Source organism: Rhea pennata, chromosome 17 (genome assembly GCF_028389875.1).
Source record: "Rhea pennata isolate bPtePen1 chromosome 17, bPtePen1.pri, whole genome shotgun sequence".
NCBI classification, from domain to species: Eukaryota; Metazoa; Chordata; class Aves; order Rheiformes; family Rheidae; genus Rhea; species Rhea pennata.
In genome coordinates this window covers 90,386-109,844 of record NC_084679.1, presented here as the reverse complement: position 1 = coordinate 109,844, position 19,459 = coordinate 90,386, and the positions used below count along the sequence as shown (strand labels likewise).

Sequence of the window (19,459 nt, the reverse complement as noted above, 5' to 3'; positions counted from 1 at the left end):
TGTGTTCACTTATTCCAGGTCACCAGTTTTGGGGTCTCCAGAGTTACAGTAGGTTCTGTGGGTCTGTTTCAAGGTCTTTGTGACTTTTTTTTATTATCCCTATGGCTTCTTCATCAACTCTGAGGCAGCTGTAAGATCTCTGGATTGTTCCTATGATTTCTGGAGCTTCTCTGAGGTCTCCAGAGCTACCCAGGGCTCTGCGGAGCAGCCTGGTCCCACACAGCAATGCCTTCAAAGACATGGCAGCATCCGCACCAGCCCTGAGCAGAGACAGAGACTTCTACGTCTACGACAGATGGAAAAGACCTCATACTTTTGCTAGACCTGGTGATGGCCATGCCACTACATCCAGGTCCTGAGACACAGCAGCACAATGGGTAGCACTAAAAGCCTTGCACAGCCACAGCGAAAAGGCAGACTCTCTGGCAACTCTTGCAGATTTTCAGTCAAGGCTGGTTTAAGCTTTGCATTGCAGTGGCATAATGGGAAAGACACTTACCAGAAGGAGGGTTCCTTAGTTGGGACATGGCATCACAAAGGGAGAGAGCAAGATATGGCGAGGATCAGTGATTATCCTGGACCCATCTGACAGAAAGGGACACTGCATTGTGAGTCCAGATAGAGTCAACTGGGATCAAATGCAATGGCTCACTATACAAACTTGAGCATTTTTCCTTCCAAGCAGGAAGAAGAAGGAGAGACAAGCAGAGCTCTTTACCAGGTGGCAGCTGCCTGAGGAAGAGGTGGCTGAGTGTGTGTCCTCTTTGTGTGAGATATCTTAGAAGGGGCCTGCAGACTAAAAACTAGAAGGGATCTTCACTTTCAGAATTGGGGTGCTTTGTGAAAGGGAGCAGCAAGGGCTGTTTTTAAAGGGAAGAGGAACTCAGAGCTGAGGGTGACTCCAGAACAAGCAATGCCCTTACCAAAGAGGGTGCAGTCCCACGGCATTTCAACATAGGAGGCAGAACAAGACCCTGATAACAATATGAACCAGGTCCAGGATTGCTCAAGAAGTTCAGTCAGGAAGAAAAGGAAATTGTCCAGAGAGAAGACTGGAGACAAGCTACAACATACAGCTGAGGGGTCTATGCAGGAACCTAGCTACCTAAAACATAGATCTGAGATCTGGCCAGGAGGTAAGGCCAGAACAGAACTGGAGATAGCTACATCTATGATATGGCTCAGGCAAAGTTTGAAGGCTCAGGCCTGAGCTTATTTAAGCTCCTGGATCTATGGGCAGAAGTGTGGAGGATGGCTCCAGGTGAGACAAGCAGGGCCATTAAGGCCTATTAGTACACTCAGGGCCCTGACAGTTTGGCTGTTTATTCCTTTGCTGCAGAAGTAACCTTTATAATTTGTTTTGCAGCTGTGTCAGAACAATCATGGCATCCCGTGCCAAAAGAAAGAACAAGAGCTACATCACGGAGTATGTTTTAGAATGCAATATATCCAAGTATTGCTCTCTTTGCTGTGTCAGGTGTCCTGACTGGGTGGAACAAGTGATAGGAGTGCATGCAAGCAGATCAGGCAAGGATGAGTGGCTACAGGCAGGAGAGGCAGTGGAGTTCCAGTGGCTGGAACATCAGACAACATCTACAGGTCAAGATGCGGATTGTTTACCTCGTATCAAAGCACTTATGGCAGGGAAGGTTTGGGGCACAGTGGCAGGGGCCACAGGCTCCACTTGCTCTTGTTGGTTCCTGCTTATGTAGAAGATTCTGCGTGTGGGGAATGCCTCTGTTAGCCCCCTGATGCCCCTACAGGGCTCTCCATTGGCCATTTGTTGTCCCCTAGCCCGTGCCCTTTGCTGGTCTTCCACAGCACCTGCAGATTCCCTCTGCAGCATGAGGCCTCATAGTAGTTCAGACATTAAAAGGGACACAGGCAAGTGTTTAAAACCAGCGTGTGCTGGCTGCTGCCATCGTGTGATTACCAGCACTAACATATAGCTTACCGCTGCCTTCGGGTGACCATGGAGCAGTACTGCAGACTCTGGGAGGGAGCCCTCTGGCAGCCCTGGGAGGGAGCGTGGCCGCCTACGTCCTCGCAGCCAGCGTTGCCGCCCGCCCACCACCACACAGCAGCGAGACCAGCCCACGGCGTGCGCACGCCGCCGGCGCGAGCTCGGCTCGCGGCCCAACGCACGCGCAGTGCCTGGACCCGCCAACCGCGCCGATTTGTGCTCCAGCCGGCACACGGCCAGGAGGCTCGCGCATGCGCAATACCCCGTGCACACTGCCCACTGCGTCCGACAGGCCGTTTTCACCCTCGAGCTTCCCGTGTTCTCTGGCATTGCCGCTAAAGCCAGCCGGGCTCCCTGACCCTCACCGGAGCCCTGGGTCCTGCACCATAGACAGGCCTTCCCACTGGTGATCTCTGTCTTAAGGACAGTCAGGCGTGTTTCAGCAGCTCGCTGCCGCTTTGGGCCGACTTTGCCACTGCGGTGAACTGCCCACGTGTGAATGCAATCCAGCGCGCCAGCCGGCGCTCCCACGCATGCGCAGTGCCGTCGGCGGGCCCGCCCCTGCCCCCGTGTGTGCGCAATTCAATACTGCAGCCCGGGCTCCCACGCATGCGCAGTGCTGTCGGCGGGCTCGCCGCTGCCCCCGCCGCTGCCCCCGTGTGAGCGCAAGTCAATACTGCAGCCCGGGCTCCCACGCATGCGCACTGCCATCGGCGGGCTCGCCGCTGCCCTTATGAAGACATCGAAGGGGCTGTGTTAGTGGGAGAAGGGTCTTTAACGCCCTTTCTTGCGCTGTTGCACCTCTGGCTGAGGCATGGAGGACACGAGAACACACAGTAACTTTATTATCCGAACAGAAACCCTCTACACACGCCAAAGAGATACCTCCCCTGGCAAGATGTAACAGGATCCCACCGGCTCCAGTGCCTCCAGCTGGGATGTGCCTCCAGGTCTGACTGCAGAAGGAATGGAGAGATGGACAGAGGGATGGAAACAGGAAAGGAGGGACAGCAACTCAGAGCGTTGGAGAGCAAGGCAGAAGGATGGAGAGGGGATGGGAAGCAGAAGAAAGATGGAGAAGGGAAAAGAGGGATAGAGTCAGGAAAAGGAGGATAGAGAAGGAGACAGAAGGATGGAAAGAGAAAAAGAAGCATGTAGGCAGAAAAAGATGTTGCTGGTTTGAGCAAGGCCATCTGTGACAGACAGTTACAATGTTCCCCAGTGTCACTGGTCTGCTCCCCAGACCAATAACAGCACCTACATCACTTATCACTCCCCGAACTCTTTTTGCCCTCCCGAGACCAATAATTGCTACCCAGACCACTTATTGCCGACCAGACCTGTAATTGCTTCCCAGACCTGTAATTGCTCACCAGACCAGCAATTGCACCCAAACCAGTTATTGCTCTTCAGACCTATAATTGCTCCCGAGTCCTATACTTGCCCCCTAGACCAGTTATTATTCCCCAAACAGATTATTGATTCGCAGCTCATTAATACCTCCAGCGATCACTGATCTCTTCCAAACCACTCTTTGTTCCCAGTGCTGCAGCACCAGGCTGTGAATACGCGAGAGTGTCATTTCCCGCCTCGCCACCTCCTAGCCCTTCCCCTCCCACGCTCTGCGGATAGTGGGGTGTGGGGGAAGAGAGGCAGAGTCGGAACAGTCCCGCAGCCGATCGCGGGAGAAGCCCCGGACGGTACTGGGGAACGGGACAGAACGGAATCGCCGTAGGGTCAAACTTGAACGACGGGGCGGGGCACCCCCGCGGCATGCCGGGAGAGGTAGTCTTCCGGCACTGGGCTTCCGGTCGGCCATGCCGGTCATCTGCCACCGACCCAGTAAGCGCATGCGCACGGTGTTCCGCCGTGCTCGTTTTTGCCACCGCATGTTGAACAGGCGGTACTGCACCAGACCACGGCTCGTGCATGCGCACTGCGCTCCGCCGCCGTCACTGCTGCCCTCGCGTGTCCACAAACCAGTACTGCCGCCGCGGGCGGAGTATACGGCCGGCAGCCGTCGCACACGCGCGTAGTGCCGCTCGCCATGTTCGCCGCTCCTCTCCGGTGTTTTGATCACGGGAAAGCGCACGGGCCCTGCTCCTCGCCCCTTCCCGGCGCTCACGGGGCGGTAGCGCAGGGAGCTCTTCCTTATCGCTGCCTCCCGGTGTCGCGGGGACGGGCAGTGCTGTCTCGGAGCTGCTCTGCGGGACTCTCGCTCCGGGGCAGTCCCAGAGGCTGCTCGCTGATCGCCTCCCGCTCTTGGGCACGCGCAGAGCAGCCGCAGGGAGAGCCCCGCGGGACCGTGGCGGACTGCGGTTCGCCCGCGGGAGCCGCCCACGAACAGCGCTGCAACGTGGGTACGCGAGGGTTCTTCCCCGGGTCTCGCCTACCCCCGCCCCTCCCGTTGCGGCCGCGCCCCGTTCACGCACGGCGCACGCGCGGCCCTGGGAAGCAGCATGGCGGCGAGCAAGGCCGGAGCTTTCCTGCGGCGGCGAGTACGGGCCGAGGCCGGCTGAAGTGGAGGATCGGGGGGCGGCCATGAGGCGAGCGCGTCGCTTCGGGTGGCCGCGGGCATCGGGCTGCCGCCTGCCCGCTGAGACCGTCGCTGCGCGGAGGCGGCGGTGCGGGGCTCGGGGCGGCGGGGGCTGGGGCCCGGCTCGGCCCCGCCGGGAGTGCCGGGCGGGGTCTGCGCTGCGCCGCGTGTGCCGCAGCGCGGGTCTGACTTTGCCTTCGTCGTGTGTCGCCTTTAGGTCCCCGGCTCCTGCCCAGCGCGGGCCGGAGCGTGCGCTCGCCCCTGTGGACGGAGCCTGGAGGAGCGGGGCCGCGGGCGGGCCCTGGAGCAGGGTTGCGGCGTCGGCGGGAGGTCAGCTCCTGTTGCGGCAGGCGTGGCCCGGAGCGCCGGTGAGTCCCGGGAAGGTGGAACCCTCTGGAGCAAACCAGCTGAAGGAGAATGCGAGTCAGGTATGATTAGCGCAGCCCCGAGTTGTTCCCTTGAGAAGCGTGGCCAGGTGAGCAAGTGAGCAAGCGAGCAGAGAGATAGAAGAAAGACGTCCCCAGACACCCTGAACAGTAACGATAATACTGAAAAAGCAGGATAATACTGAAGCAGGATAAAAACAAGGTTTCACGGAAGATGGCGTAGGTAAGTATTAGGTGATATGCCTGCCTATCTAATAACCTAGCTGTAATTGCTGTACGCAATGTTTCCAGTTTGCCATGTATTGTATGATGTAAAGTGCTGTATTGAGACCTTTTCTTTAAGAAAGGAGGGGAGGAAAAAAAAAAAGCAAAGGGAAAAGAACACGGGAAAGAGAAAAAGAACATATATAAATGCTTTCGTTGCCTTTCATTGAGAGTAAAATGCTAGCTTTCTCTTTGTTACTGAGCTGGAACCATCGATAGCAAATGCTGATGGAGAGGAAAGCTGGACAAGCAGTCTTTTGGTGATTAATACCTAAGGGATAAAGTGAATGAAACAAGAATGGAAAAACGCAGTGGACCTCTGATATCCCCAGCAACTGCTGCAGAAGGAGGTGTTCTGCCATGGGCAAGTAAGCTGACTTGGTAATAACTGTTTGTTATTTCGGCCTCTCGGAGGGAGCATTGAGGGCTAAGCAACCCGTTCCTGCCCTGTGGATATCATTAACTGTATCTGCTTTAGTTTTGCTTTGGCTGTTTCTGTTTTGTTTTGTTATCGGACATGTGTAGATAGAAGGGGAAGGATGCAATACTTACTCTTTCAGACGAATTGCCATGGCTGAAGTTGAAGAGACCAGAAAAACATAAGCAAGCTGAAGTGAGAAAACCACATGGAACCAGCTGAGAGCTGTCTCCATCTCCCGCAAAGGAAAGCCCATCCTTCCTGATTAGGAAGGCTCACCATTACTAGCGATCGGAATAATAGATCACCGAAGTGTACGGAAGGTTTGTCCGCCTTACAGGCGAGTATGCCACCTACGTGTATTTCTGTACGCGTGACTTTGTGTCTACGAGAGATCCTATTTTAAAAGCTGCAAGGCAGCAAATAATTATCTTAGGGGAATGATAGTCAAGTAGTCAGAGTTACTGAAGAAGGAGAGGGAGGAAGAGAGAGAGAGAGAGAGGGAGAAAGCATGTGAACTGTAAAATTAAGAGATTGTTTTCAGAGGGCTCAGTTAGAGCAACCCCCAGTTAGTTACTGGGCAGTGGTATTTGGGGAAAGAGGAAGACAGTAGATAGAGGAAATGTTAAAGCCTCGTGGAATTAACTAACACTTCCTGCCCTCAAACTCCCAGGAAAAGGCAAGCCTTTTTCAGTAATGCTTTCCACATCTGCTGACTCTGTGGGAGCAGTGCCATTAGAAAACAGCAGTAAGGGAAAGCAGGTGCCAGTAGCACCATTCTCACATCCCCTTTGGGGCCAGAACGCAAATTCTCTGAGTGTGAGAAAGACCATTTAGCAGCAATCTGGGCTGTAACTGTCTTTGAGACTTCTACCTTTGATAGGACAGAGGCAATCCAACACGCTCAGGTCCCTCTGTAGTATTAATGCCAGGCATACGACTAGATAGCAGGGGATCATCTCTCCAAGTGGCTCGGTGGGCACTCATCTTAACGAGCGGAGGGGGTTCTGTGCAAGCGTCGCAAGCAGTGAATCTTCTTGCGCGTCTGACTGAGGGGCAGAGCACAGTTGCGCCAGAAATGTGGACGCAGAAGGGTTCCGACAGATTCCTGTCTAGCGGCTACTTAGTCTAACTTCCCTTTCACAGCACGCCCGAGTGTCCTCACACCTTCCGAAACAGGAGTGGGGGAAGTGGTATTTGTGGCCTGCGTATTCCCTGTCTACCTTGCTTGTGTGTGTGTGTTAGAGCTGCTTTTGTGCTTAAAAACAGCTTTAGATTCTTACGATTTTCTGCGGAGCTTTGTTTTTTTGTGTCTTTTTTGTGGTTTGTGGGTTTTTTTTTTTTTTGGTTTTGGGGTTTTTTTTTTTTTTTGTTTTGCTTTGCCCTATGCTTTTACAGGGTCATGGATTTTACTATGCCTCCATCAGCAAGTGCTGGCTGACAAAGTTATGGTGTCTCGGGGGGACTCTTAGGCAAGACGGGGGAGTTCAGATAGACAGCCTGCTAGAAGAACGTCACCCAAGAGGGGGTGCTAGCCCCCTCTTGAGCTCTAGGTGCCGATGCGTATGGATTGTCCCGTCAGACCCGGAGACGTTTTCTTTGGTTGCAGACGTTTGAGCGTGTCTTTACACCCCATAGCGGTAGTATTTATAAACTGTGTTGATCCTAGGCGTTCATAACATCGGGGAACGACTGCACGCTGCCGTGAAGAAGTACAGGCTACCACTCTCAGACCTCTGTAAGGTATCACATGTTGAGAGCAGCCAGGAGGATCCAAATGCCAATGGAAAAGTTCTGCTGCCAGTCCCAACAAGGAGCTTTCAGCTGTAGGAAGGTGGCCTCATCCTTACAGAACTTGCGAGTAATAAGCCATGATTCACAGACGGGGAAAGGAAGTGAGGGAATAGCGACGGGTAGCCCGGTCACTATAGCATTGCTGTTGCTAACAGGGCCACCAGGTCTGTGTGAAGCCTCAGCTGCCTGCTTGCAGCTGTATTTTGCTCTATTTACCTGGAAGAAGCAGTGAGGCCTTAAAATAAGAATTTTTGTGGCAAAATGAGTAAGCTGGGATCCCACCTGCCTTTTGCCTTGCTTTGCTGCTTCGTGTCGTAATGGCAACTTGGGACGCCAGGATAAAAACTGTTACAGTGCTTGGGGTGGGGTGGGGGGGAACTGCATTTGCCCGGGTTAGGGAACCATCGTTAAAGCTTTGGTAGGGAAAAAGCTCTAAAACGAGAATCTCCCAGGGCCCTTAGTGGTTTGATTTGCGTAGGAGGTTGGTGTCTGTCTAGTACTCTCTGACCAGGTTCTTTTAGATATTCCACATATACAGAGAGTGCAACGTTTAATATAAAGGCTTGATTTAAAGGTATGTGATGTTATGCAGAATTTTTGATTTAAAGGAGTGATACAGTAATATACTGAGGACACAGTACGAGTGTAATTGTTCTTACTGGTCTCTATAATACGCTCACTGTCACAACGCTGGGCGTCCCCAGGCTCCGGGAAGGAATGTGTGGGTTGAAGCCAGCTCCAGCCCATTGCCCCCTTCAAAAATTCCTTTGTTAGTTGTTTAGGCTTTATACTTGCTGTTGGGCTGAGCCACGTATGCACTTACACTGTTCCCGAGCTTCAGGGGCATCTTGCCTGCGTTCATCTACTCTGAGCCTTCTTTCCTTACAGGGGTTATTGGTCGGTTACAGTCAATCGTAATTGTGGACTAGGGAATAGCTCTAGGAGGGCTGTGCAGTTGCCTGGCCTCCTGGTAGCTGTTCCGGCCTCTTTGCAGGTGTGGAAGCCTAGTCTGGCCATCAAAAGAGCGTTGTCATCGCTGGGAGCTTTCTGCAGAGATCTGTCTGGCCGCGGAAGGCGAGCCCTGACTTGCAGCGTGGACGCAGCTAAGTCCTGGGGCTGTGTTGTATGTGAGCAGGGCTGGGAGGTGGCAGTGGTTTTGCCCTTAGTGGTTACAGGTGTCACTGGCTGTGGATGGTTGCCTACAGAGCTGAGAGGAGCAAAAATTTTAACGGTCTGTAAGGGAGGTGAATTAGCACTTGCGATGTTTCAGGTGCGTTTGGTGGTAGTGCAGCCTAGTGCAATCCAGTGGCATGATTCGTGCACGTGTTCACATTTGAATGGTGGCTCAACCCAAGCCTCTGAACAGCAACTGTAGCAGGATTGTGGTGCGTGTCTTCCTGTTCTGCTGCCCTTCTAAATGAAGGGGGAACTTCCTAAGCCGTGGGCAAAACTCTTTGGCTTCTTCTTACTGTTCTCAAGCCTGTGGGTGCTTTGATGTTTCTTGCTTAAAGCTAAGGGTTTCGACTTTTCCACTTGAGGTTTATGTAGTTTGTTGTTGAGGGTGTCTCAGGCAGGGGTTATGGTTCGTCACTGTATTTTCTGGGGCTCAGTCTGTATCAGTCAGAGTTTACAGGTCGCTCATTTAGCGACTAGGGTGCAGGATTTAAAATCCAACCTCATCCCTAGGCTTTTCAGCCTCAGGAACCATTTGGGTGCCAAGATGTGCAGTTTGTCACTTCCGGTTCAGGAGCTTAGGGCTCCGTGATAAGGGAAAAATCTGTAGATAATAAACTGTAAGGCCTGAAGCCTAAGCAGCGGGCTGCCAACCCTCCTTCAGGGTTTGTCATCTTCCCCTGTACTAGCGTTCAGCTCTCTGCGCTGGGCTGAGGTCTGGATTTAATAGGGTGCAGGCCCACCGCACCGACACTGGCGATGTGCGTCGGGCAAGCCGAGAGCCGTGCGAGTGTCATGCAGGGCTGTAGTCTGGGGCAGAGCGGAAGCACAGACAGGCGAGCTCAGGCATTGTCCTCTCTAATTCTCAGAGCTGAATCCTATCCCTGAAGGGAAAAGCAGAAAGGGCAGGCCGTCGGCTACACAGACACCTGCTGCATCAGGGGCTGCGGTGGGAGTTGACCCTTCCCTGACGGATGGACATTGGCGTGACGATGACTTCAGGTGTCACAGGGTAAGGGGAAGTGTGCTGGCACTGAGCTCTGTGGCAGACTCGCTCCCAGGTGGTGTTTGTGTGCAGTAAAACAATAAACAGCTGCTTTATTCTTTGTGGTTGTGTCTGTGGTTCCGGATGTGCCCTTGCCTGAAGGTGATGCCCAGGGGAGGAGGTTACACTTTGTGCCTGGGGCCCGGAGCTGGTGCCCAAGTCCCTTGCACTTTGGAGTGCCTGTGGTTCCCAGGGAACTCGGTGCTCTTCCCGGGGCTGTGGGGAGTTGCCCTTGCGTGGCCTGGACCCTCGGGACTCTTGGGGGTGACTCCCGTCATAGTGGGTGCAGCCAGGGCCCCTCCAGGGCTGTTTCTCAGGTGTCTAGACTTATTACGGATTTGTTTTCAGCACTTTACAACATCCTTTGTGTGTCTGGGGCCGGGGCCTCTCTGCCTGGAGCTGGTAGCTAGAGTTTCTCTGAGACAGGAGGAGCCTGCAGGCACTGTCTCATCAGCTGCACTGAGCCCTGCAACGTGCCGTATGGCCCCTTTTGTGTGCCCCAAAGCCCCCCCCCCCCTTTTTTTTTCCAGAGCCCTGTGTTTATCCTCTGATGTCCTCAGGAGCCTTCAATTCACATTTTGGGTTGCCTCCGTGCTACTGATGTGCCCCAGTTCCCTGTGTATGCTTTGCAGAATGCCACAATGTTCTCTGTTTAGATTTCTCCTCTGTCCCAGAGTTTTCTGAGAGCTTCTGAGTGAGCCCCAAGGCTCTCCCTTTGCCTTTTGGTGCCCCCAGAGTTGCACTGTTGACTCTTTCATTGCCCCCCCTTTTTATTATTATTTTTTAACTTTCGTTGCACGCACAGCTCTCGATTTGTTCCCTTGTCCCCTGAATGACCCTTTGCTGCCTTGAGCTTTCAGGAAGCTGCTTTCAATAGTGGGGATGCCTCTACTGCCTTGGCAGACCCAGCTGTCCCTGATAGGGTGCAGCTGTGGGCCCTGTGGCTGGGAGAAGTCCCAGGTGGGGCCTGTTGGATTGATTTCAAGGGCAGGAAGTGGGCACATGCTGGGACCAGGGTTTGCATTTGGAAGAGGCTCATGTTGGGGTTGGTCCAAGACAATGGAGCTGCTGGCATGCACCACCTGCTGAGACCCGAACATTGGCTGCACCACGCAGGAGGTGAGCAGGGCTGGGGAGGTCCAGCGTATGGGTCCTGTGAGTGCTGGAGGTCTTAGTGGATGGGAGTGTCCCCAGCAATGCAGCACAACCGAGGCGGAGCATGCTGGGGAAAACTGCACTGGGGCCAGGGGCAGCCATGAATCAGGACAGTGGGGAGTGATTACATGGTGGGGAAGAGCGGTGTGTCAGGACCATGGAGGGTGGAGAGGAAGGCGGTCTGCTGGGGCTGGAGAGGGAAGAGGAAGGGTTTGCGCCGGGGCTGTGGTGGGGTTTAGTGTACAGTCAGATCAGTGCGAGGTGGGTCTGGGGTCAGATCGGGCTGTGTTGCGGAGGGGCAGGAGGTTTCCTAGGGGAAGCCCTGGGGAGGGTCGCGTGGCAGGGGTAGTGTCGGAGCTGACCTGGGGCCGGTTGCGAGGTAGTCGGGGAGCCCCGGGCCCGATTGCGGGGCTGCGGTCCGGGCTGTGCGGCGGTTTTCGGCTCCAGAGGGTGCGGGGGGGAGTGGGGAGGAGAGAGGGGCGGGCGAGAACGCAATGGCTGCAGGGTGAAACGTCAGCAGGTTGTGTCGCCCTCCCGGCATGCCGGGAGCAGTAGGCTTCCGGCACCGGGCTTCCGGGAGGCCATGTTGTTTTTGCGCGGCATGCCGGGAGCGGTAGTCTTCCGGCACCGGGCTTCCGGGAGGCCATGATGTTTTTGCGCGGCATGCCGGGAGCGGTAGTCTTCCGGCACCGGGCTTCCGGGAGGCCATGTTGTTTTCGCGCGGCATGCCGGGAGCGGTAGTCTTCCGGCACCGGGCTTCCGGGAGGCCATGATGTTTTTGCGCGGCATGCCGGGAGCGGTAGTCTTCCGGCACCGGGCTTCCGGGAGGCCATGTTGTTTTCGCGCGGCATGCCTGGAGCAGTAGTCTTCCGGCACCGGGCTTCCGGGAGGCCATGTTGTTTTCGCGCGGCATGCCGGGAGCAGTAGTCTTCCGGCACCGGGCTTCCGGGAGGCCATTTTTTTTTTGCGCGGCATGCCGGGAGCAGTAGTCTTCCGGCACCGGGCTTCCGGGAGGCCATGTTGTTTTTGCGCGGCATGCCGGGAGCGGTAGTCTTCCGGCACCGGGCTTCCGGGAGGCCATGATGTTTTTGCGCGGCATGCCGGGAGCGGTAGTCTTCCGGCACCGGGCTTCCGGGAGGCCATGTTGTTTTCGCGCGGCATGCCTGGAGCAGTAGTCTTCCGGCACCGGGCTTCCGGGAGGCCATGATGTTTTTGCGCGGCATGCCGGGAGCAGTAGTCTTCCGGCACCGGGCTTCCGGGAGGCTTTTTTTTTTTTTTTTTTTTTTGCGCGGCATGCCGGGAGCAGTAGTCTTCCGGCACCGGGCTTCCGGGAGGCCATTTTTTTTTTTGCGCGGCATGCCTGGAGCAGTAGTCTTCCGGCACCGGGCTTCCGGAAGGCCATGTTGTTTTTTCGCGCGGCATGCCGGGAGCGGTAGGCTTCCAGTGCCAGGCTTCCGGGAGGCCATGTTGGTTTTGCGCGGCATGCCGGGAGCAGTAGGCTTCCGGCACCGGGCTTCCGGGAGGCCATTTTAGTCTGCGGCTGATGCCTGGTGGTCTAGTCTTCCGGTCGCCCATGTTGTTTTGCGCTTCATGCCGGGAGATGTAGTCTTCCTGCAAGGATTTCCTGGAGGCCATTTTAGCCTGCCACGCATGCCAGGAACTGTAGTCTTCCGGCACCTGGCTTCAGGAAGGCCATCTTCATATGCTGCACATGCCAGGAGTTTAGTCTTCCAGTACCGGGCTTCTGGAAAGTCACTTTTGTCTGCAGTGCATGCTTGGAATTGTAGTCCTCTGGTTGGAATGCTGCTGTGGAAACCCTGCAAATAGTTGACAAGACTTAAGAACAAGGGAGAGAGGCTGTCATAACACAGTAATGTGAAGGACAACCAGTTCCAGCCAAATAACATCAAGTAAATCACAACGCTTTGTTCAATGTGAAGAGTTGGCAAAACAAAAACAGCGGAATAACTCAGAGTAATCTACAAGTTCATTAAGGCTTATTAACATATTAAATTACGCTCCCCTAAAGCAATAATGACATGAGAATGACATGTTAATCATGTTACCACCTTCTCAACTTCTTATGCTAATTAACAGGAACGTTAAAGTGCAATCATGGAGTTAATGGATGATGTGATAAAATTGTAACCAATAGCAAAAGTTATGTAAAGTATTCCCTGAAAAGCGTGTATATAAATAAAGAGTGAGGAAAGGAGAAGGGGTGCTACCTTTGTGGATCTACCACTTAGCACCTATCTCTGCAGAGAAAGGAAATAAACAAATATCTCAATCCTGTGTGTCTATTGGTTCCTTGCACACTGTGTAACAGAACCCAATTTTGGGACAACATTCCCATGCTGGGCTTCTGGGGGATCATGTTGTGCCTCTCGAGGTACTGGAAGGTGCAGTTCTCTGTCAGTAGGGCTCCTACCAGCCAGCCACATTGTGCTTGGTGGCAATCAGGAGCTGTAGCTCCAGGTGCCTCTGCCTTCTCAGCCCTGCAGCAGCAGCCTGCTGTGTCTGCTCCTTACTGGATAAGTGCTACTCATACAAGAGTCCCTGTAGGTCATTGGGGCCAGTGGAATTTCCCTATTTTTCCCTGGTGCAGGGCAGAAAGTGTTTTCCATCTCTGGTGCAAGCAGGCAAGTTGTCCCAGGGGCTGAGGCCTTCCCTCTTGGCAATGGGGGAGGCAAGCAGGAGTGCAAGGTGTGGTGTGGGCTCTTGGTAGTCATAGCTTTGCTCAGGATTGGGGCCTCTTAGACAGCAGTGGTGCTGGGAAGGCTTGGTGCAGAGCTGTCCTGTTATGAAGCACAAGGCAAAATCCTCAGGGACATGTGATCAGTGCTGTTTCTGTCCAAGGACCCTTAAACAGCCTGAGAGGCCCTGAAACAGTCACATTCAGGTACTTTTAACTGTGTGGAAAGAGCCTGCAGGAGCCCTGGGTACAGATAAAGGGAATCCTCAGTCACTTGGAGCTATATGTATTTTCTTTAGAAAGATGTGATCTCTTGGATGCTTTGCTGCTGCTTCTGTGTTGCTCGGTGCCCAGGTCTACTACATTTAGATCCACTCTTGTTGCCCTCTGCTCTATCAGAGCTGCTGGCCAGACTAGAAGGGATGTGCAGCTAAGAGCTAGGCCAGGGTGTCTTAGCTGCTTGCTATAGGACAAATGGGAGGGGGAATCAGCAGTGACCAGACATGAAAATACATGTGGATGAGAAACAGCCACTTTAGAGGACTAAAATGCAGGGGCAACTGAGAGCAGTGGAAGTAGCAGCAGAAAATGATGATGACAAGGTGTGTTGTTAGAGGCAGTACAGTGGAGAAAAGAGGGAAAATATTGTTCCTATGATGAAATAAAAACTATCTTTAAGAGATACTTGTTTCTTATCCTTCAGGTTATGAATCTGCATGATTTCCTGAGAACTGTTCTCAACACGTGGTATTGCAGGTCACAACTACTTGGGCAGCGATCCCCAACTTGCCTGCCAAGACTGCCCAACGGCTGACAGCTGCCTGTGGAATGAAAGCAAAAGCCAGCTTCTCAGAGGTAAGAGGCAGCGTTCAAGTAGGAAGATTAGAGCAGATGAGTTAATGCCCCCAGAATCTTCAGGTTTTCCCCCTTGTCTCCTCAGGACTCATCCATTTACTCCCTACATCCCTCAGCACCTATCTGTTTGCTTTTAGGTGTGCTCCAAGGCACTCCATTAGTTCTCTTGTCCCTTCAAAATTCTTTGTTTCTTTCTAGTTCCTGCAAGATTACTCTGCTATTTGCCTTCTAGTAGCATCAAGACTGCTATGTTTGTCCTCTTGTCCTATTAAGTCCTCTTTCTTTTTCCTTTAGTCCCCTCAAAACCTTTCTGTTTGCTATTGGTGCATCCCAGAGCCTTTGTTTTTCCCTCTAGTCCTCTCAGGATGCCTCTGCTCTCTGAGCCTCTTAGGGCCCATCTCACTGCCCTTTAGTCCCATCAGAACTCCTCCGATTGCTACACGCTCCCCCTGGGACACCTGGTTTTGCATTGGGGACACCCCAAAATCCTATGTGTTCATTGCAGCCTTTCAGTGTGCCCTAGAGTTCTCCTTTTTCATTGACTACAGAGTTCTCTCTACGACCTATCCCTATGACCATTTTGTGTGCCCTCTATCCCATCAGGACCCCTTTCTTTCTAATCCCTTCAAGACTCCTCTGTCTTCCTTTGTTGTCCCTCAGAACACTCCATATGTCCTCTAGTCTGGTCAGAATTGATCCATGTGGCATGTAGTCTCAAAATGGTGGGGCCTTTGTTGTGCTCCAGCACCCCCGAAATGCCCTCAAATCCTACCTCAGCTCCTACTTGGAAGTTCTCTGTTTCTCTCAGATCTCTTTGTTTGCCTCTTAGCACACACCATATCCATTTCCTTTCAGTGTGCCTCACATCCTCTCAATTGCTCTCTGCTCCCTTCAGAACCCCTGTGTTCTCCTGTTGTGCTCCAGGCCTCTGCACCCTAATCCTATCAGGACCCATCCTTTTCCATTTTGGTGTGCCCTGGTGCCCACTATGTGCTCTCTCTTCCCCTCAGGACTCCCACATTTGCCTTCTAATCCTTACAGAATGCTTCCTTTGGTCCTTTGGCTCCCTAACGACCCCCCTCCACCCCTGCCACGAGCCTTTAGTGTGTACCAGAGAAAAGCCATCCTAGAACCAAATTCGTGCCCTCTGATCTTCTCAAGACTCTTCTGTTTTCCAATAAAATGAACTTAAAACTGCTCCCAAAGTCTTCATTGTGCCCTACAGGCCTGTGATGTCTAGTTCTCTTGGACTGCTCCAATCCTCTCAGAAGTCCTCCATTGGCCTTCACTGTGCACCAGAGCCTCTCTTGGGCATGTAGAATCCTTAGGATCCCTCTAGTACTCTCGGAAGCCCTTCTGTAGCTTTCCTAGTGCCTCTAGAGCCCTCTTTTGGTCCAACACCTCTTGTAGGACCTATCTAATTCTCTCAATACCTCTCTTTTGGCCTTCATTAGGCAGAAGCCCTTTGTTGGTCCCTCTACTTCTATCAGGACCCCTCCTTTTGCCTTCATTGTGCCTTATAGCTCCTTTTCTTTTCTTTTTGGCCTCCTAGGCCCCTTACAAGTCCCCTAGTCCACTCTAGATGCCTCTTGTGGCCAAAATTGTGGCTAGAGCCCTCTTTTGGCCTGCTAGCTCTCTTAAGACCTCTGTTTTGCCTTAGGACCCTTTGGGACCGTTGTTCCCTAGAGGCTTCTCTTGGTCGCCTGAACTTCTTAGGATACCTCTAGTGAACCCTGGACCCTTCTTTTGGCCTTCCTTGTGCCCCAGAGGCCTATTTGGGCTCTCTAGAACCATTAGGACCCCTTAGATACCTCCAAATCCCTCGAGACCTTTGTTGTGCCCCAGAGCTGTCTTCTGGCTCCCTAGTCTCCTCAGAACCCCTCCAGCTATCTTCCTTGTTCCCGAGTCATTTTTTTGACCCTCTAAACCCCTTAGCACCTCTCTAGTGTGCTCTGGATGACTCTTTCTGTGCTCTTTGTGCACTAGAGCTGTCTTCTGGCCCTTGTGTCCCCTTAGGACCTATCTAGTCCACTCAGAAGACCTCCTGAGGCTTTTATTGTGCCCTGGAGTCCTCTTTTGGCCATCCACATCTCCCATAAGACCCTCTTCTGCCCCTCAGAGCACTGACTTCTGTCTTGGTAACCCGTTTTTATTTTTTGGCCACCTAGTCCTCTTAGGAGCCCTCTGCTCTGCTCAGCTCAGAACACGATCTAAGTACTTGTTGTACTCCAGAGTTATCTTTTGGACCATGGGCTCCTTAGAAACTGTCCAGTCTCCTCAGAATCACCCCATATTTCTTCCTTCTTCCCCAGAGTATTTTTTTTGTTTGTTTTTGTTTTTTTGGTCAGGTAGAACTCTAAGCACCCCTCTATTGCACTCTAGATGACTCTTCCTAGAATCTTTGTGCCCTACAGCTCTGTCTTGGCCCTCTAGAGCCCTTATGACCCCTGTAGTCCCCTTAGAATCCCTCCAGAGCTCCTCTTCCTCCTCTGGAGACCTCTGTTGGTGCTTCAGTCCCTTCGGCAGCCCTCTACTATGCTTTGTGCTTTTATTTGGCCTTTTCTTTTCCACCTGCAGACCTCTGTTGGCCCTCTAGTCCCCTTAGCACCCTTCTAGTCCCCTCAGAACCCTTCCAAAGCACTTTGTCATGCCCCAAGGATGTCTTCTGGCCTGAAGTCCACTTAAGACTCATCCTGTCTGCTCAGAGGCCCTCCTAAGACCTTTGTTATACCCTGAAGACTTTTGGGCCATCCACATCCCATAGGATCCTTCAAATCCTGTCTTGTTACTCAGTTTGTATTTTTTTGGCCTCCAGGTTCCCTTAGGAGCCCTCTGGTCTGCTCAGAACACCTTCTGAGTGCTTGTTGTGCCCCAGAACTGTACTGTGCCCACTCCCCAGCTCCATTAGGAATCATCTAGTCGCCTCTGAACCTCCCTAGATTTCTTGCTTCTTCTCTATAGTTACTTTTTTGGCCAAGTCGACCACTTTGTACCCCTCTAGTGTGCTCTTAACTATTCTTTTAGGCTTCCCTGTGCCCCAGATCTCTTTTATGTCTCTCTAGACCCCTTAACACTCTTGTAGTTGCCTCAGAAACCCTTTCAAGCTGCCCTGGAGCCCTCTGTTAGTGCACCAGCTGCTTTAGCGGCCCTCTGCTATGTTTTGGCCTCCTGTTTTGACCCCCCCGACCTCTGTTGACCCTCTAGACCCCTTGGCACCCCTCTTGTGCACTCTGTACTACCCTTGCAGCCTTCTGTGTGCCCCAGAGCTGTCTTGTGGGCTCCCCAGCCTCCTTAGGAACCCTCTAGCCTCCTCAGAATGCCTCCAGCTATCTTCCTTCTTCCCCAGAGTCATTTTTCTCACCCTCTAGACTCCTTAGCACCTCTCTAGTGCACTCTGGATGACTATCCAAGTCGACTTTGTGCCATAGAGCTCTGTCTTGGTCCTCTAGACCCTTTCGGACCCATGTAGTCTGCTCAGAAGCCCTCCTGAGGCCTTTGTGCCCTGGCGCCCTCTGTTGGCTATCTGCATCTCATAGCATCCCCTCCTGTTCCCTTAGAGCACCTCCTGACTTCTGTCTTGTTAACCATTTTTTATTTCTTGGCCACCTAGTCCCCTTAAGAGTCCTCTGGTCTACTCAGAACGCCTCCTGGGTGCTTGTTGTGCTCCAGAGCTGTCCTGTGATCCCCCAACCCTATCAGGCATCATCTAGTCTCATCAGAATTCCCCCAGATTTGTTGCTTGTTCCCTAGAGATTTTTGCACCATGTAGGCACTATTGCACCCCTCTAGTGCACTCTTGACTACTCTTTTAGGCTTCTTTGTGCCCCAGAACTGCCTTCAGGTCTTCCAGCCCAATTAGGACAGCTGTAGTGACCTCAGAATCCCTCTGGAACTACCCTTCCTGCCCTGGAGCCCCTTTAACAGCTTTCTCTTCTGCTTTGGCCTCTTCTTTTGACATTACATCTTTCACCTGCAGACCTCTGTTGGCCCCCAGACACCTTAGCAACGCTGCACAGTGCTCTGGATGACTCAGTATTTCTTGCTTCCCAGAGCTCTCTTCTGCCACTCCAGCCCCCTTAGGAGCCATTGAATCTCCAAAGAAAATCTCCAGATATCTTTCTTGTTTCTCAGAGAATTTTTTTTGGCCATCTAGACCTCTTAGCACCCCTCTAGTGCACTCTGGACTACTGCTTTTCTTTGTGCCCTACAGCTGTCTTCTAGTTCCAAGAGTATTTTGGGGGCCTTATGCACACCTTAGGATCACCCTAGTGCACTCTGGACTACTCTTCCAGCCTTTCTTCTGCCCCAGAGCTCTCTTCTCACCTTCTATACCATTGAGCACACTTGGAGTCCCCTCAGAACACTGCATGAGGGGGATCCTTCTTCCTGCCCTCGAGCCCTCTGATTGGTGCTCAAGTCCCTTCAGAAGCCTGCTGCTCTGCTTTAGAGACCTCCTTTGGCCTTTTATTTCGCATCTGCACACCTCTGTTGGCCCTCCAGAACCCTTAGCAGCGCTCTAGTGCACTCTGGACTACCCTTGCAGCCTTCTGTGTGCCCCACAGCTGTCTCGTGGCCTCCCCAGCTCCCTTAGGAACCCTCTAGTCTCCTCAGAAACCTCCAGCTATCTTCCTTCTTCTCCAGGGTCATCTTTGGCTCTAGGAGTCCCCATTAGAAGCCCTCTAAGGAACTCCGGACTACTCTTTCAGCTTTCCTTCTGCTCCAGAAGTTTGTCCTGGTGCCCTCTGGACCCATTAGGCCCCCTCTTGTCCCCTCAGAATCCCCAAGACCCTTCTTCCTGTCCTGGAGCCTTCTGTTGGCACTCCAGCCGCTTCAGCGGCCTGCTGCTCTGTTTTGGCCTGCCCCTTTGGCCTTCTATTTTCCATCCACTGACCTGTGTTTGCCCTCCAGAACCCCTAGCTCCACTGCTCTAGTGCACTCTGGACTTCCCCTTCAGCCTTCTGTGTGTCCCAGAGCTGTCTCATGGCCTCCCCAGACTCCCCACGAATCCTCCAGTCTCCTCAGAATGCCTCCAGCTCTCTTCCTTCTTCCCCACAGTCATCTTTGCCTCCAGGAGTCCCCTCAGAAACCCTCCAGAGCACTCGGGACTACTCTTTCAGCTTTCCTTCTGCCCCAGGGGTTTGTCCTGATGCCTTCTAGAGGCATTAGCCTCTTGCC

At 53.0% G+C, this 19,459-nt stretch overlaps 2 long non-coding RNA genes across 2 annotated transcripts in view; both read left to right on the top strand.

The window, feature by feature from the left end:
- The first annotated feature begins 4,250 nt into the window (after positions 1–4,250).
- Positions 4,251–6,916, top strand: LOC134148292 (uncharacterized). The gene is made up of 3 exons (XR_009960188.1): positions 4,251–4,323; positions 4,717–5,517; positions 5,710–6,916. It is a non-coding gene; the product is annotated as an uncharacterized LOC134148292 (long non-coding RNA).
- Positions 6,917–14,238: 7,322 nt separating this feature from the next.
- The window catches only part of LOC134148041 (uncharacterized), a 63,656-nt gene continuing 58,435 nt past the window's right edge, over positions 14,239–19,459 (top strand). The window contains exon 1 of the long non-coding RNA XR_009960133.1: positions 14,239–14,284. This is a non-coding gene — a long non-coding RNA (uncharacterized LOC134148041). The remainder of the gene's footprint in view (positions 14,285–19,459) is intronic.